Genomic DNA, 16,849 nt, shown 5'->3' with positions numbered 1-16,849 from the left:
CAATACTTAATAGCTGGAATCCTCCTTTAGTACTACTCCAGAAGATTCGCTAGTACCAAAAATATTAAAGTAAACATATTTTGCTGGATCGAAACCACCAGGATCCCATATTCAAAATCCTATAGAATATGAATCCATCAGATTGGCCCATGAAAGAGCCTAGGTCCAGCTTTGAGCCCACCGTTGAGCCCACCTCCAGGCCCTTAGCCATGGCCTCCAACTCTTTTTGGGCTCCCAATCTGATATGGGCCCCAAAAGTTATTTTGGCACCCAACAAGAACTGGGCACCACTGCTGTTCCGTCACCAGCATTTGTCCCGGTCGCAATCACCATCGTCGTCATGTAATGCATATGACTAGCAGACCTCTCCGACGAGCTCGCAGATCGATATCTTGAGACCGTCTTCTTTTGTAGCAGATCGAAATGCCAGTCACCGGAAGAGGTTATCCGCTGATCTGCCCTTCTATGCAGCACCGCAACCATCAAGATATTGCTCACCTGGGATGCAATCTTTCCGGTCATCAACATCTGAGATCAGAGCTCCTCACCGGCAGGATCCACTTTTCAGACCATCACCAGCATCCTTACCTTCATTCGACCAATAGATCGGTGGTCGATGATGCTCTCCAAAACATCCATAGATCAAGGCTCCGATTGGATCATCATTCCAACTGGGTGGTTGGCCTCCATCTTCACACCACGGGGTGCTTTGGTCAGTGTCATCCCCTTTGCAGGGTTCGCCGCCACTCTTCTCCAAGTACAAAGGCCATGCTTGTACCCCGATCTGATCGCTTGTATCTCCTCCTTCAGTCGCTTCCTGCCTGGCCGGGATCGAAACCCATCTTCCGCCATCCTGCTAGAGAGACCAACAACTGTACCCCCGTTCTCAGTGGATAGGATAATTGAATGAAAATTCGTCGGCGTTGGATTGCCCCGATAAGGCAGCGAGGGGTAGAGAGGGTCGATCTGCGTGGTGTTGGCGTTGTGCACCATTGATAGTCCCCGGCCATGGTGGCTAGGGTTTAGCAAAGATAGAGGGAGGCGGAGAGCCATTTTTACAACAACATGAGTATATGACAACCTCTGTATGCGAGATATATTTGATGGTGGTATAACCTCTTTTAATATGTTTCGACCAATTTGGTTGTTTCGACCAATTTGGTTGGTTGATAGTTCTTAGGGTGTGGCTATTGCCACCCTACCATTTTCTTTGTTCACCCTACTTGCTCATTACACCCTACATTTTAATTTCAATTATTAAATTTACTTATTAAATCCATTTATCTTTTCAAGAATATCCTTATATGACATATCCAATTAGAAAATAAATATTTTTAATGAAAATCTCTCATTTAATTTATAGGGAAAATTTCACAAACAGTACACCAAGTAAAGGCTACTGATAATTCTTATACACATAGTTTCAAACCAAACATTTCGGTACACGAAATCTGAAACTCGACCCACTATCAGTACATGATGTCAATTTTTGACACCAAAATGTCCATGATGCCCTCAAATTTTTTTTTTTAATAATTTTTTTTTTCCTTCGTTTTTATCTCTTTCTTCTTCCTTCTTCCGGGCTCACTCCCTCGCTTCCAACGCCACCTTCCTCACCTCCACACTCACTCCCTTGCTTCCAACGCCGCCCTTGCAAGGTGAGCTTCTCCCGCCGCTGTCGCTCCGCCTCCACGTGGTTGAGTTGCGTGTCTAGGCCTAGCCCGGGTTTCAGGCCTCGTTTCTTCGGCGCTCTTTTCATCTGGCAGTCGGAATCTGCGAAGTCCGGGTTTGGGTTCAGAGCTCCGTTCTTCTTCTTGCTAGAACCAAAAACATGTTTCTTGTCGTCATTGTACGAGCTGTGATCCTCTTCTTGCACGCCGGCAATGATGCCGATGTCAAAAATGGAGAAGTTCCGATTGATGAACTCGAGCGGTCTTGTTTCCAGGTCGGGCTGATCCGCCCCAAACAACAACTTGGCTTGCTAGATCAAGCCCCAGTTCTCTCTTATCAAACCGGAGGAACCCATTTCAAGAACACCATCGGAAGTTGGGATGCAGATCAAGGTCTCGATCCTATGGATATGGGCCTCTTTGGCTCTCTTGCAGTTGTTGAACTGAAGCTCGTGGGCCCCGCTCAGCCAGATTGAGGTCCCGGAGCCGAAGGCCTTGCAGGGAACAGAGCCGTCCTCGACCGCGAAAGATCGAGTAAGGGAGTGAGCCCGGAAGAAGGAAGAAGGAAGAAGAAAGAGATAAAAATGAAGGAAAAATAACAAACAAAAAAATTATTAAAAAAAAAAAGAATTGAGGGCATAATGGACATTTTGGTGTCAAAAATTGATGTCGTGTACTGATAGTGGGTCGAGTTTCAGATTTCGTGTACCGAAATGTTTGGTTTGAAACTTTGTGTATAAGAATTATTAGTGACCTTTACTTGGTGTACTGTTTGCGAAATTCCCCCCCCCCTAAGAAATTTATATTCATAAAAAAATTAAAATTTATTAAAGTTTCATAATAAAATCATAAACTAATTTACTCCCATTTTTTTATTTTTTCTTTCAATTTCAATGTTCTTTTTTTTTTATCAGGAATTTCAGTGTTCTCTATTTCAATCTATGTAAACAATCAAAAAGATTAGTAAATTTACAACTATGATCAATGAAGAAGAGATTAATTTTTTTTTTCTTCGTGTTTTAAATTTTTACTTTCGGTGTTCACAAAGAATATTGCAGAGATTTTGATGAAGTTAAATGTAATGTTTTTGTGAATTGAATAATGAATTAATGATGAGGAGGCATCAAAAAGGCAAAGAAATAGTAATAAATTCAAATTTGGGTTGAGAAGATAAAGATTAATGTTATCCAATGAGAAATTAAGTAGTTTTATATTTAATTAATTACTTATATATTTATTTTTTCTTACATATTTGGATTTTAGAAAATTAGTGTATTTATTAGTCATTTTGTACTTGAGTAATATAGTCTTTCAATAATTCAAATGTTTGTAGGGTGAACTAAAAAAATAGTATGGTGGCAATAGCCGCACCCTAATTCTTAATGTGGACTACAATTATTTCATTTGTCAATGACATTCACGTATGATCTTGCAGAGAGATCGTTTGTATCATGAAGATGAGGAAAAAATTTAATCTATAAGAAAATATTTTATTAATATTTTGATATATAAAACATTTATTATTATTTTTTTTTTTTGTAGATTCTTCTTCGTTTTTAGCTATTATTTATTTATTAATGAAGATGGTATAGAAGGAATCAAGGAAATTTGATGACAAAAAAATATAGGAGGTGTGCATTAAGTAATTGAGAAGGGGGATGTATATAAAAACTTCTCTTCTAAAGATCTTCCACCCTATCAAAAAAAATCTAAAACATTTCACCAAGGTGCTTCCACCACTTGGCATATAATTAGAAGGTTTGTCTCTCCACATGACAAGTGTCTCATGACTAGTACAAATGCTAGCTGCCCCTTACGCACTAAATTTGGCCCTCTAACCAATGGCACAGTGCCTCGTTATCAAATTAATACACTTTGCATCCAAACTTCCAAAATTCTTTAAAAATAGCTGGAGACACCGAAAAATTCGCCGACAAAAATACTGCGATTCTGTGAACTCGTGTCCATCTACTTTTCACTTCCAACCTTGAAAATAAAATGCGAGTTATTTCAAAATTCAAAATCTCACACCGAGCAAGCTCAACTATATATATATTTTATAAATTTTTCGTATTTTGTTTATAAACACACCTAAATATAATTCTTTTTTTTGGCCTTTTGGACCAAGTCTTATGATATTTCAAACTTTCAACTAAGGACTAAGTCTATACTTTTGAATTGATTAATTAGTCAAGTAGTAAGTTATTTCTTTCCAACAAGATGTATGAAAACAAAAGTTTTAAGATACCCCGTTAATAGGGGAAAGAGTAAGTTGGTAAGATGGATAAGGGCTGAAATAAAGGGTAGAGAAATGCTTCAACAATGTAGATTTGTCTACTCCTTGATGTGAAGTTTTAAGTTTCAGGGCCTAAAATGAAGGATATTGAGATGGCACGATGTCTTATAGGGCTGCATTTTTTGCATTGCAAACCTGATGCTGCACGAACAGGTGACAATTGTGTGATTCTGTTATTCCGATTTGATCGTTGGTTTGGCTATCAAACCACTTGACAATCATCGACACTACAACGATCGACATCTTGCTATTCCCCTCTCTCTTTTATTTGTTTAGGCATATACAATGGGGTAGAATTGGTTCGCCATCATCATCGCCTAGCTACGATTAGGCTGTTTAATTGGACGTTACAAATTGGCACGTTGCTTGTCGTTAGTGTTGGTGGCATTGTTGGAAATGTCATAGCCCATCAAGTCGGATCCATGATCTTCCGGTCAAAACAGTAACGAAGATCGCCTGATGCCACCTCTACACCAATTTCCTATCTAAATTGAGAAGAACAAAATGAGATGCTAAATGGGAGTTACCAACATTTTGGGTGGACATCCAACCTCCCTAACATTTTATTTTCCTATCTAGATGTGAATTATCCTGTGGTTCTTGGCAGAGCTGGATCTAGACGCCTATAGTACAAATGCAAAAGAAGTGCATTCAAGTAGTACAAGGTCGTTGAGGCCTATAGTACATATTCAAAAGACAGCAATGAAGTAGTACAAAGTCATGGTCACAATCACAGAGACAATCAGAAAAATCCCCCCACGTTTATTGGTTTTGTAATGTGTACTGCGGTGTAGTACAACTTCAAATTGAGTACTGTGGTACTCTATTCAGCCCTCCATAAATTACCAAGTTCTCAGCATAAGCCATCCATAAGTGCAGAATGGTAGAGGAGTCCCACAGGGGTGACTTGAGATCACATGTGTGCACTCTCACCACAACCTAGAGTGAGAGTGCTAGTGTTATTTTGCATTACACGTGTTCTCAGGTCGCCCCTGCGGGGCTTTCTCTACCACATAACCGCGCTTATAAAATGATAAGATGAGCAATGTAGAGATGTATGCAAGTTCCTAGCATAAGCCAGCCACAAAGGGTAGAGAAGTCCCATAGGAGTGACCTGAGACCACATGTGAACACCCTCACCACAATCCTGAAGTGAGAGTACCTAATCGTGTGTTCTCAGGTCGCCCCTGTAGGACTTTCCTTTACCACATAACCGCAGCGATTTGGTGAGATGAGCAATGTACAGATGTAGGTAAGTCATCCTTCATCCCTATCTTAAATAAGATGAATAAGATTATCTAGCCCTGTAATTCAGGATATATATATATATATATATATATATATATATATATATATATATCTTTGATGAAATGAAAGTATGATCTGCATATGTAATCTATATTATGCTTACATTAGATCTAACCACAATTTAACAGTAAGCATAGAAGTAGGAAATACAAAACCATGTCCAATTAAGGTAAGCTGGTACTAATCCTCATTGTTTTTGGAATTTTTGCTACTCAATAAGTATAAGAGATAACTAGGCAACCAATCCGGACTTGCTTGCTTTCACTTCTCTAATTACGAAGGCAATAAAGAGAACTACTTACTAGAGTTCCAAGTTTCTAAAACCAAATGCAATAGAATAATCCAGCATCATGATCTTCATTGTTCCTGCTTTATCTTCCCAAGTAAGACACTTGTTAGAGCAGAGTCACAAACAAAAGATGCCACCAAAAGACCGAAAGCCTGCAGTAAGAAACATAATAAAAATGAACAAATTAGTTTTCAAGCAGTTACTTTCAACACAAACTAAATTTAAATTATGTGTATAAAGCAAGTGACAGGTGCAAGGTTGCGGATCTTCAGTCAAATTGGAGGTGTATAATGAGTTGATGCAGGGGAGGGGAGTCAATGCAGCAACATTCCACTGAATTCTACAACAACTCAAACTTCAGTGATAGACAATAGGCTTATGATTGCAAAGAGATACAAATTCAAGAGAATGATTCATTTGCGGAGATGAAATGGAAAGTTGTAGAACTCACCTCTTCCTTGCCCACAAGCACTGTTTGCACTTCAATATCAGTGATAGGCACATTCATTTTGTCCAGAATAGATGGGCCCAAGACTGAAGATACCGGACTTACAATAAGATTGTCAGTCACCACAAATAGTGCTGGTCCTTTTAAGAATCCTTGATCACTGTCTTCACCAGAAGGGGATTTTGGGTCCACGATTTCAGCTGCCGCAATATGAAATGTGGCCGTTCCAATACCTAAAGGATGGTTCTGGTAGCAAAATCCTGGGGGAAGCTTGGGATTAACTAGTACTTCCTTAGAGTATCTAGACTTCAAGAGCTGCTGATCAAGATCCCGGACACTTTTGTACAGGTGATCAATGCATCCCTTCAAAGTACCAAGCCGCATTTGTTTTAACAAAAATCCAAGTGGAAGAACTAGGAAGCTGAAAAGCAAATTAACAAAATCTTCCTCTGCTTCTGCATAGCAAATCACCTTCTTCGATTTGCTTAGTATAAGCTTCAAAGTAATGTTCGCTTCATCATTCACTGTGTCTTCTACTCTTGCAGAATAGTAATCTACACATATTGGTTGGTTACTGATATTTTTATTCAAGTTTGCTAATGGTCTATGCTGTAGAAGAACATCAGTCAGAGGTGATTTTGATATAAATGAGCACATAAGCAAATTGACAACCTGGTAGAAAAACAAAAATTGTAAGGATCAGAAAACAGCCACACAATTCTACATCTAAACACAAATTTAGCATATTCAATTACCTCATCAACTCCAATGTCCAAAGTCACCTCCTCAATAGTATTTGAATCCATGACCCCAGGCTTCATCAACAAAGAAGAGCTTACTGATGTTACTGCAGGCATGACTTGTAAATCATCACTAATTATAAGTCTGGCTAGTCCTTTTACAAACACCCCATCAAGACAGCCAACTAAAAGGTTGCTCTTTGAGTCCATTTGATTTCCACAACGACAACAGCGAACACTTCTGTAATAGCTTAGCCTAGCCGGAGATGTGCGGCAAGACACATTCGAGCACTTAAAGTACTGCGTAGGATCACAGTCATCAATTTTGAGTTTGAGGCTCTTTAAAGTCGATCCAGCTCCATTTCGAGGACATAGCAACATGTCCCTACAAGCTTCAGTCCTGAAATGCTGCACATCCATATTCACAACACTTGCATACAAATTGTTCATGCAACCTATTCCCAGTGGTGCCAAATTACTGTTGTTACGGCCAAGCTTGATAATTGTTCCTATGGGGATTGTCAAGTAGCTTAAGAGAACATCAACAAATTCATGGCCAGACTCCATAAAGATAACTCTTTTGTTCCCCCTGTTTACTAAGGCCTTCAGGCTAATCTTTCTTGTAGGTTCATCAGCCATTGCAAGTAATATAAACTTGGCTTGGAATCCTTCCACTAATGAACAGAGAAATGGGTTTCTGAAAACCCAATGTAAAGTTGACATTTGCACATAGCACAAACACATCAAAAAACATACAACCATAGAATCAAAAATACAATGGACAATTTCACAAACACAATACTCGTTATTTTACACATTAAACAATGGTAACCACTATAGCTTCAGACACCTAAAGCCTAAGGAAAAAGTAGTGACCTTTATGGAAGTATGAAAGGAGAAGAAGAGACTCTTACCTCAAATGGTCTTCTGTCCAAGATTACAAAACGAAATCCTTCAACCTCCTCAAATCTTTCCTGCAAAAACTTCAAGTAAACCCAGAAAAGTTAGCATTTGGGTATTTCTTGAAGCCAAAAGAAGCACAGGGCAAGGAGACCCATAAAAACCCATTTGGGTTTAGGAGCTTACCAAATAAAGTTCACTCCTTTCCAACAAGCCCTTGAGCTGCTGAAAGATAGAAGAGAAAGCTTATGGCTTTGAGGCAAAGGTCAAGTGGGGTTTAGGATTTTGGGAGTCACAGAGTACTGTAATTCTTGGACATCTCTGCAATGCTTTTCCTCTCAGGAAGTTTCTAGATTATAGCCAATATAATAAGTGGAAAATGAATGAAGCTTTTATATGCCATTTTGCTCTCTATCACTCGAAATGTCACAATATTTTTGAAATTTTCTTAATTGATAAATAAACTAACTAACTACGACATAAAATAAGATAGATAGAAAAATGGAATGTATCACATCAAGGGTTACCATGGAATTCAAGGTCCTCCAAACAAATCCAAAATTGTATGGAATGATGGTGATTACTTTAAAAGATGCTTAAAATGTTTTGTCAGATTTTCATTTAGCATTAAAAGGTCGAAAAGAAAGTTAAATTGACTGTCATGAAATAATAGTCAAACCCTAAGCAAAAAGAAGTAGAAGAAAGAATACTTAGGTTTTGGCTACCCTATATTAGTCTTAATCTCTATACCTTGTTAGGGCCATAAGTGCTCAAAACTAAATGCTTTAGACTCCAACAATCGATTGTAACACACTCTAGCAACTATTACCATAAATAATAAGGTTGAAAAGAGTACTTGTTGAAAGCTGAAAAGCAAGCTTGAAGATGAAGCAAAATAGAGAAAAAAGAGAGAAAGCTCTCTAACTGTATTATACCAAAATTGAGTTGTTGAGATCGTTACAGGGTTTATATAATAGCTGGAGGATAAAAGGGATAGAGGACACGTGTCAGCTCATAACACATCCTGAGCTAATTACTAACAGAAACTTAATTAGTAGAAAACACGTGACTAATCCTAATTAACAGAAAACACACAAAAGAGGACTAATGAGCTGTGGTAATCATGCTATATGGTTAACACCCCTCCTCAGCTTGATGGGAGGTAAGCAACATCAAGCTGTCACAAAGATATGTGTGCTGTGGTGAGCAAAGGCCCTTGGTGAACAAATCTGCAATTGGTCCTTGGATGTAACAAATTGAAGCTTGAGAGATCCAGCCTTGACCTGATTTCTGGTGAAATGCATGTCTACCTCAATGTGTTTTAACTTGGAGTGATACACAGGATTAGTGGCAAGGGCAAGAGCAGATATATTATCACAGTGTAGGATTGGAACTGCAGCAAGGAAAACATGTAGATCATGAAGCAAAAGCAGTAACCACATAATCTCTGATGTAGTATCAGCCATGCTCCTATATTCAGCCTCAGTGGAAGAGCGACAAACAGCTATTTGTTTCTTGCTACACCAGGAGATAGGAGATCCATGTAACAAGAGAACAAAGCCAGTAGTAGACTTTCTATCATTAGGATCACCTGCCCAATCAGCATCACAGTAGGCCTGAAGAGTAAGGGCAGAAAGAGAGTGATTGTTGGGTGCAGGATGAGTACACTTTCTGTAATAGATGCCCTGATGAAGTGTACCTTTGACATACTTTAATATCCTTCTAGCTGCATACAGATGTATATCTGTAGGGTTGTGCAAGAATTGGCACACTGAATTGACAGCATAGGAGATGTCAGGTCGAGTAAACGTCAGGTACTGAAGACATCCAACCATACTTCTAAATTGAGTAACATCATGAGACTGTAAAGGAACACCAATGTCTCGGAGAAGCTTGAGGCCAGACTTGCATGGGGTAGTATGAATATGACAATCATCCAGGCCAGATTTATGAATGAGATCCTTGGCATATTTGAGCTGGGAAACAAAGAGACCATCAGGCAGGTACTGAATTTCAAGTCCTAAGAAGAAGTGTAGTTTGCCTAAATCCTTCATATCAAACTCATTGTGAAGAGCAGCCTTCACAGAGTTAATAAGAGATGCACAGGATCCTGTGATGATTATATCATCCACATACAGGAGCAAGAACACAGTATTATCTTGGCATTGTTTAATGAACAAGCTTGGATCTGCATATGATGAGACAAAGCCAATATTGGGTAGAAAACTAGTGAATCGTTCATTCCATGCTCTGGGGGCCTGTTTTAAACCATAGAGAGACTTGTTAAGTTTGCAGACAAAGTGAGGTGTGACAGAGCTAACAAAACATCCTGGCTGTGTCATATATACTTCTTCATTCAACAGACCATGTAGAAAGGCATTTTTAACATCCATTTGATGAAGAGACCAATTGTGGTAGGCAGCAAGACATAGAATCAAGCGCATAGTGGTATGTCTTACTACTGGGGAGAAGGTTTCATCAAAGTCAACACCATATTCTTGACTAAAACCACGAGCCACTAATCTTGCTTTATGTCGTGCAATGGTGCCATCAGCATGGCGCTTGACCTTAAAGAGCCATTTGTAGGAGACAAGGTTTTTGTTAGCTGGTAATGGTACAAGAGTCCAGGTTTGCTGTTGCATCAAGGCATTGTACTCCTCATCCATTGCAGCCTTCCATTCAGGTATTTGAAGGGCAGCTTTGTAGTTGGGTGCTCAGTGGCCTTAGGATCAAGGCTGAGATGTGAGAGCAAGGAAACAAAACACTTTTTTTTTCTGAATTCCTCGTTTGGCTCTAGTTAACATGTGATGATCATTTTGGTGAGATGCAGCAACACCTTCAACTGGATGAAGAACATTAGCTTCTGATACCTGACTGGAAGGAGTATGAGTATTTTCACTTTGAAGAACAACAGAGATAGAACCATTTCCAGGTTGAGCAGAGATGGATAGCATGCCATCAGTTTTAGTAAACTAAACAGTTGTATCAACTTGAGAATCAAAAAGATTTTGTGATGTGGCAGAAGTTGAGACAGGAACAACTATATGAGGATCATTATCCATAAAATTGCATTCATTTATCACAGCTTCATGTTCTGTATACTCATGTGTTTTATCAAATGATTCAATATTTGAAGATGTGATATCATGAGCAGTAGATACAACAATATTAGATGAAGTAGGAGAACCCTGATCAGATGACTGAAGTGTTGATGTAGAGACAGACTGTATAGGTGCACTATCAGATGCAGGTCCATTCAATGATGGTTGAGTGTGAGACTGAGTAAGGGTGAAGGAAGGTGTAACCTGGGAGGAGGTCTGAGTGAGCAAAGATGAATCCTTTTTGGATGTAACTGATGTAGCTGGAGGAGGCATGACCTTGCAGACTGCATAAGGGAAAGTTGTTTCCTCAAAGAATACATGCCTGGAAATAATGTACCTCTTACTGGTTGGACTGTAGCAAATGTAGCCTTTATAGCCTGCAGCAAATCCAAGGATCACACATCTGATAGTTTTAGGTTGCAGTTTGTTTGTTCTGATTGGAGAGGTCAAGAGTGGATAACAAGTGCACCCAAAAACTCTAAGCATGTCAACATTTGGTACAACATGATATAGCATCTCAAAGGGTGATTTCATAGAGAGTATAGCAGTAGGCATCCTGTTGATCAAGTAAGTAACAGTAGCACAAGCATGAAACCAAAATTGGTTAGGAAGTGAAGCATTCTGCAGTAAAGTCACAGCAGTCTCTCGAATATGTCTATTTTTCCTTTCTGAAACCCCATTTTGTTCAGGAGTGTAGGGACATGAACATTGATGAATGATTCCCTTGGAGCTGAGAAAATCTCTAAACATGTTGTTAATGTATTCACCACCTCCATCACTTCTAAGAATTTTGACAGAAGAAGAGAATTGAGTAGAGATAATAGCACACATTGATTTGAAGTAACCAAGAACTTCATTTTTATTTTTCATTGGGAACACCCAAGTAAACCTTGTACAATCATCAATGAATAGGACAAAGTATCTATAACCATCTATGGAGAGATGTGGGGAAGGACCCCAAACATCAGAGTGTACAAGTTCAAAGGGTGAAGCACACCTAGTTTGAGAGGCAGAAAAGGGCAGCTTATGAAATTTTCCTAGCAGACATGGCTCACACACTGTCTTCATACAATCTACAGGTTGTTCTATCTTGCATTTCTGCAACATGAGTTTGACAATTTCATTTGCAGGATGACCAAGTCTTTGATGCCAAAGACTATGCTTCACTTGTTGTCCAAGAAATGCAGATTGCTGAGGAGTTGTAGATGCTTGCACAGAATCTTTATTATTTCTACTTGTTGTTGCAGAAGCTTTATTGAATATGGGTAGATCAAATGGGGTATAGGCCCTGCTTACTCAGCCCCTGGTACAAAATTTTGCCCTGTACCTTGTCCTGAATCACACACATAAATTCATCAAACCACACACTGCAGTTATTTTGTTTGCACAGTTGATAAATGGAAAGCAAATGTGCAGCAAGATTAGGAATAAGCAAGATATTGTCTAGTTTAAGTATCCCCAACATGGCATTGCCAATATGAGTAATGGCAAGTTGGTTACCATTACCAATCTACACTCCATCAGTTGTAGGATAAGGGATCACATTGTTTTTTTTTTTTTTTTTTTTTTTTTTAAAGGGATCACATTGTTAAGCACTTGAGGATTGTGAGTCATATGATTAGTAGCTCCAGTATCAGCAAGCCAGTATTGAGGAGCAAGATTGGTGGCAGCAAGCATTGCAGTTGCTTCTTTAGGTTCACTTTGTTGACCAGGGAATCCAATAATGAAGTAGCATCTGCCTGCTGTATGTCCATGCCTTCCACAGTATTGACATCCACCTTGAGTGTTTGAGTTGTTAGCATTCTGAGCATTAGGGAGAGATCTGCAGGTTTTGGCCCCATGACCAACCTTGTTGCACCACTGACAAGTGAGATTGTTGCCTGCATTTCCAGTAGGTCTAAAACCACCAGCATTGCCATTCATTGGAGTGCCTCTGCCACCAGCAAAATTGTTGTATCCTCTGCCAACATTATTATTAGGTATCCCAATGCCTCTGCTAGCATAAAAGCCAGCAACACCAGTAGGTGTATTGAACACAGGATATGTTGGAAATGGTGTGAAGCCATATACTACACCAATTTTGTTATCAGACAACGGCAGAAAACCGTTGTGTGATTTGAAGACCCACCGTTGTAGAGTGAGCCGTTGTCTGATGAAAAATCAGACAACGGTGGAACACAGTTGTGTGATAAACACACAAACAACAGGTATGTGTTATAACTGTTGTGTGATAGCTCGGCAGATGGCTCGGCAGATGCCAAGCGCGCAGCTGCGCAGTAGTTGAGGGGTGTCTTCAGACAACAGTGCTTGTTTTCAAGCTGTTGTATGTTAAGCTTGTCAGACAACATATTTTTATTTTGTGTGTTGTCTGATTGCTCTTCAAACTTCAGTTCTTGGACTATATTTGTTGTCTGATTAACTTTTGGGACAACAGAGTTCAATTGCTTCTGTTGTGTGAGTATAAATTAGAAGACACTAATTTGTTAAAAACCGATGTGTGATATGAATGATTGCAGTGTATTTGCCCCAATTTTGGCCATTCGTGCAGTCGCCATTATATCTATTCTGTTGTTTGATCATTTGAACATCCCATTCCTAAATTAAATTGTGCATTCATTTGGTCCATTTACCAAATGAACAGTAGTTCATCAAATGATACACCACACAACATTTGAAGCTGGAAAAAGCAAATTGTAAATTATAAGTAGTTCTGCAATGATACACCACAACACGAGTCTCTAAAGAGCATAAGAGAATTAATCCCATTTGTAAGGGAACAAAACCGCACCAGTTCAAGCGTGCAAACCACAACTCTAACATGATGTTTGAATTCTATATCAAAACAAGCATAATCTACTCCTAAGTCACCAGTACTTCACCATGATCTTAACTTGAATACCACAGCACACATATTAAAAGTCCTTGTCTCCTACTGTGCTGTAGGAGCCATCTGCTTCAGTTTTGCTTGCAAAACTAACCCAGCTTCATCAGATATGCTTTTCTTCTTAGAAGCAACCTGCATATCAATTTACAATTTCGTAATTAGAAGAAAACAACAACAAAAAAGGAAGAACTAATAAGCAAAGAAAGAGTAGCCCTACTTTAAAGCAGTTTAAGGTATGCATTAGACTCAAGAGGAGCATTTTTGTCCCCCCTTTGATTAAAACATACAAAGAAAACATTACAGCAATCAGCAATCTCCTAAACTCTGGATCAATGGTCACAGAAACACTACTCAATTGCGGCTGCCATAGAGCAGCAAAACAATGAATTTTTGAAGGTAATAGCAAAGTAGCTGAGATATGAAATTGGCATTACAAGTAGCAAACAAGAAACATATTATGCATAAGGAGGTTTTCAATTTCAGGTCTCGTATATGAGCAAGAAAGAAGGAAGACTAATCACCAAACCTAGCAAACGTAAGAAATATTGAAATAGATTCACAAAGAGGAGAACTTTGACCTCAACGAGTTGTTCGAAATTGGACTTGAGGAGACTGATCTTGCGGTCACAGTAGTCTTTGGCTTGAGGCATGTTCTTCTCGATGAAGTAGCCGGTGCCGACGTCGACGAGGACCTGGTCGGGGTCCTAGAGAGTTCCGGGGACGTAAAGGGAGGCGGTAAGAGGGACGAGCATCTTTTTTCCGGTGGGTCGGAGGGAGAGGTCATGGAGGGCGGAGGAGGCGAGCTCGAGGCGGGTGGTGGCGGTGCGCATGTTGTTGAGAGAGTCCTGGAGAAGATTGACCTCCAGATCAGTTTGCTCTTTCACTGCCTTCAACTGCTCCACGCTCAGCTTCTCCATCTCTCCTCTCACGCTCATCGCCATCTTCAGTCGATCTTCAACATGCACATAAGATACTAGCACAAACAAGAATAGATTTTAGTAAAAGCCCAAATGAAAAGGTAGATGAATGCAGATGGCTGGAATATCATGTATGAATGTAAAAGAAATCAACAAATGTAAATCTCCAGGAAAGTTATGTTAAATTCAAAACCATATTAATATTTCTGGAACACATATTATAAATTAAAAGCGTCGTACTTGGTTACAATTTTATCAAACTTGTACATTTTACCAAACTTATTTTTCGGATTCAATTTTAGTTATATTGCTATCCAGATGGCCAGTGACAAAATTACTAGTGCAGTCTAGTAAATCTACTGAAAATTGAATCAGGCTTATATTAAAGTTCAAACAAATAAGCTCACCAACATCAGGTTCCAATTTTGCACTGTTTAAGTCTGACACTAGCTTGCTGATTGAGTCTTTTGTGCCATTCTAGATGAATCAGCAGGGACAAAAGGATCAGAACAAATGAAACCATATTAAAAGGGTTGAATACAAGTTACAAATTCTGCAAAATGAATAAGAAAAATGCACATAAAAAATGCATGATAACTTGAAACAAAATCAGGAGAGCACCATGGTAAAGGTGTGTCACAAGGTGGGAATACGTCCTAAATATAAACATATACATAATAATTTTTTCTGTAAATGCAACAAATTGACTATTACTGACTCTCTCAGCAATTAGGAAACAAATAACTACCTACACTAGGCATGGAAATCATTTCATTTCATAAGGTCAGGTTCTCACAGTGTGTTTCTTTAAACGAGACTGTTATCGACTATGTTTTGAAATATCTACTTGTTCAGTACGTACCATTAAAATTCCACTAAATTAATTACCAAGGCAAAAATCACAGAACGTAAACTTGCTTTTGTGAAACTAAATCAGGCAGCTTTTATACTAAACAAAAAAATTAATCGAAAAATAGAATATTTTTGAAAGATACTATTCTGAGTATCTAAAACAGAGAATGTAAAGCCAATCACATATATCATAATCAAATAATAAACCCAATCAAACCCTAAAGCACAAAAATTCTGAGCAGATAAAACAACTATATACTATAGGTAATGCAGAAAGAGAGACATTGTTGCATAAAAATAAAAAAAATACTTACACACTTCCAGTTTCCACCAACAAAAAACTGCAAAACAAACACAAGATTTCAATCAGATTTGAAAAATCCAACATTGAAGAATCCGCAACTTCATTGACTGAGAGACTAAAGATCTCTCATAGTAGTTTAAAAAGGATAAAAAGGATAGCCTATGCTGTTCTCTAAAACTTTACCATAGTATTTTAAAAAGGATAACAATATCTGTTGATAAGGTGAGATGCATTTGTCATCACAGAAGCTGAAAACTCCTCAAAAATGCACCCTTTACACAACTAATGTTAGAGAATCACTCATCTATTGACGACAATCTATTGAATGTGATAACTTAACTCAACCTAGGTGCAATCAATCGTCTTTGATCCTCTTGAGAAGCTTGTTAGCCTAGCGTTTAACGCGTCGCTTCAGGGTATAGCCAACAATGATCCCAGTAACAAAGGCAATTGCACATAACTTTGAGCATGTCCACAGGGACACCACTCCTCTACAAGCAAACATAAAAAATTTACCAATTCAGTCCAATTGCAGAAATTCAATCCAACTATTGAAGTTCACTTAACCATAACACAAGTTCATATACTAATTCAAGCCTCACCAATACGTGAACAACTCTACTTAAACACAAGCCAAAACAAGTTTGGGAAGCTCAATAGCAAAACCCAGAATCAATTTGCGAAAAAGCGATTAAAGAACCAAACTTTGGTAGCATAATTGTTAGTTAAAGACAAGGCATTATGGACCTATTGCATAAATTGATCAAATATTTCACGAGTTTCACACCAAAGTAACCCAATTCACACATACAATTAGAAATTTATAAACTTTAAAAGTGTAGAGCTAGATGGGTCTGTACCTAACAGGTCTGGCGACTATAATACGAGACTGATCGGACAAAGCGGCAGAGAGGCCCTCAGTAGAACGAGGACCTTCAAAGGAAGAAGAAGAAGAAGATGATGAAGCTTTTTCGGATTGGTGTGGGAGGAGCTGGTACATCATCCCCAGAAAAGTCACGTTCTTTTCTCTCTTGAAAGGCTCGGAATCCATGGTCGGAGATGGAGATCCGAGTCTCTGCTAAACTCCGATGACTAGAGTGCACAATTTTAAGATCTGCTTATGAATATCAGAACCCTAAA

At 38.8% G+C, this 16,849-nt stretch overlaps 3 long non-coding RNA genes and 1 pseudogene across 3 annotated transcripts; 1 reads left to right on the top strand and 3 right to left on the bottom strand.

Annotated features, from left to right (window-relative positions):
* The first annotated feature begins 4,827 nt into the window (after window positions 1-4,827).
* LOC112167772 lies at window positions 4,828-6,591 on the top strand. Its single transcript, XR_002923924.2, has 2 exons — window positions 4,828-5,218; window positions 5,804-6,591. It is a non-coding gene; the product is annotated as an uncharacterized LOC112167772 (long non-coding RNA).
* Window positions 6,592-6,597: 6 nt separating this feature from the next.
* LOC121049487 lies at window positions 6,598-6,908 on the bottom strand. The gene is made up of 2 exons (XR_005800456.1): window positions 6,767-6,908; window positions 6,598-6,683 (listed from the first exon to the last, which is right to left on the bottom strand). It is a non-coding gene; the product is annotated as an uncharacterized LOC121049487 (long non-coding RNA).
* A 400-nt stretch (window positions 6,909-7,308) lies between these two features.
* Window positions 7,309-8,111, bottom strand: LOC112167771. Its single transcript, XR_005800455.1, has 3 exons — window positions 7,838-8,111; window positions 7,666-7,734; window positions 7,309-7,448 (listed from the first exon to the last, which is right to left on the bottom strand). It is a non-coding gene; the product is annotated as an uncharacterized LOC112167771 (long non-coding RNA).
* Window positions 8,112-13,631: 5,520 nt separating this feature from the next.
* On the bottom strand, window positions 13,632-15,749 carry LOC112167954 (annotated as a pseudogene).
* Between the last annotated feature and the right edge of the window lie 1,100 nt (window positions 15,750-16,849).

This window comes from Rosa chinensis, chromosome 5 (genome assembly GCF_002994745.2).
Source record: "Rosa chinensis cultivar Old Blush chromosome 5, RchiOBHm-V2, whole genome shotgun sequence".
NCBI classification, from domain to species: domain Eukaryota; kingdom Viridiplantae; phylum Streptophyta; class Magnoliopsida; order Rosales; family Rosaceae; genus Rosa; species Rosa chinensis.
This window is presented reverse-complemented; position numbering and strand designations above follow the sequence as displayed.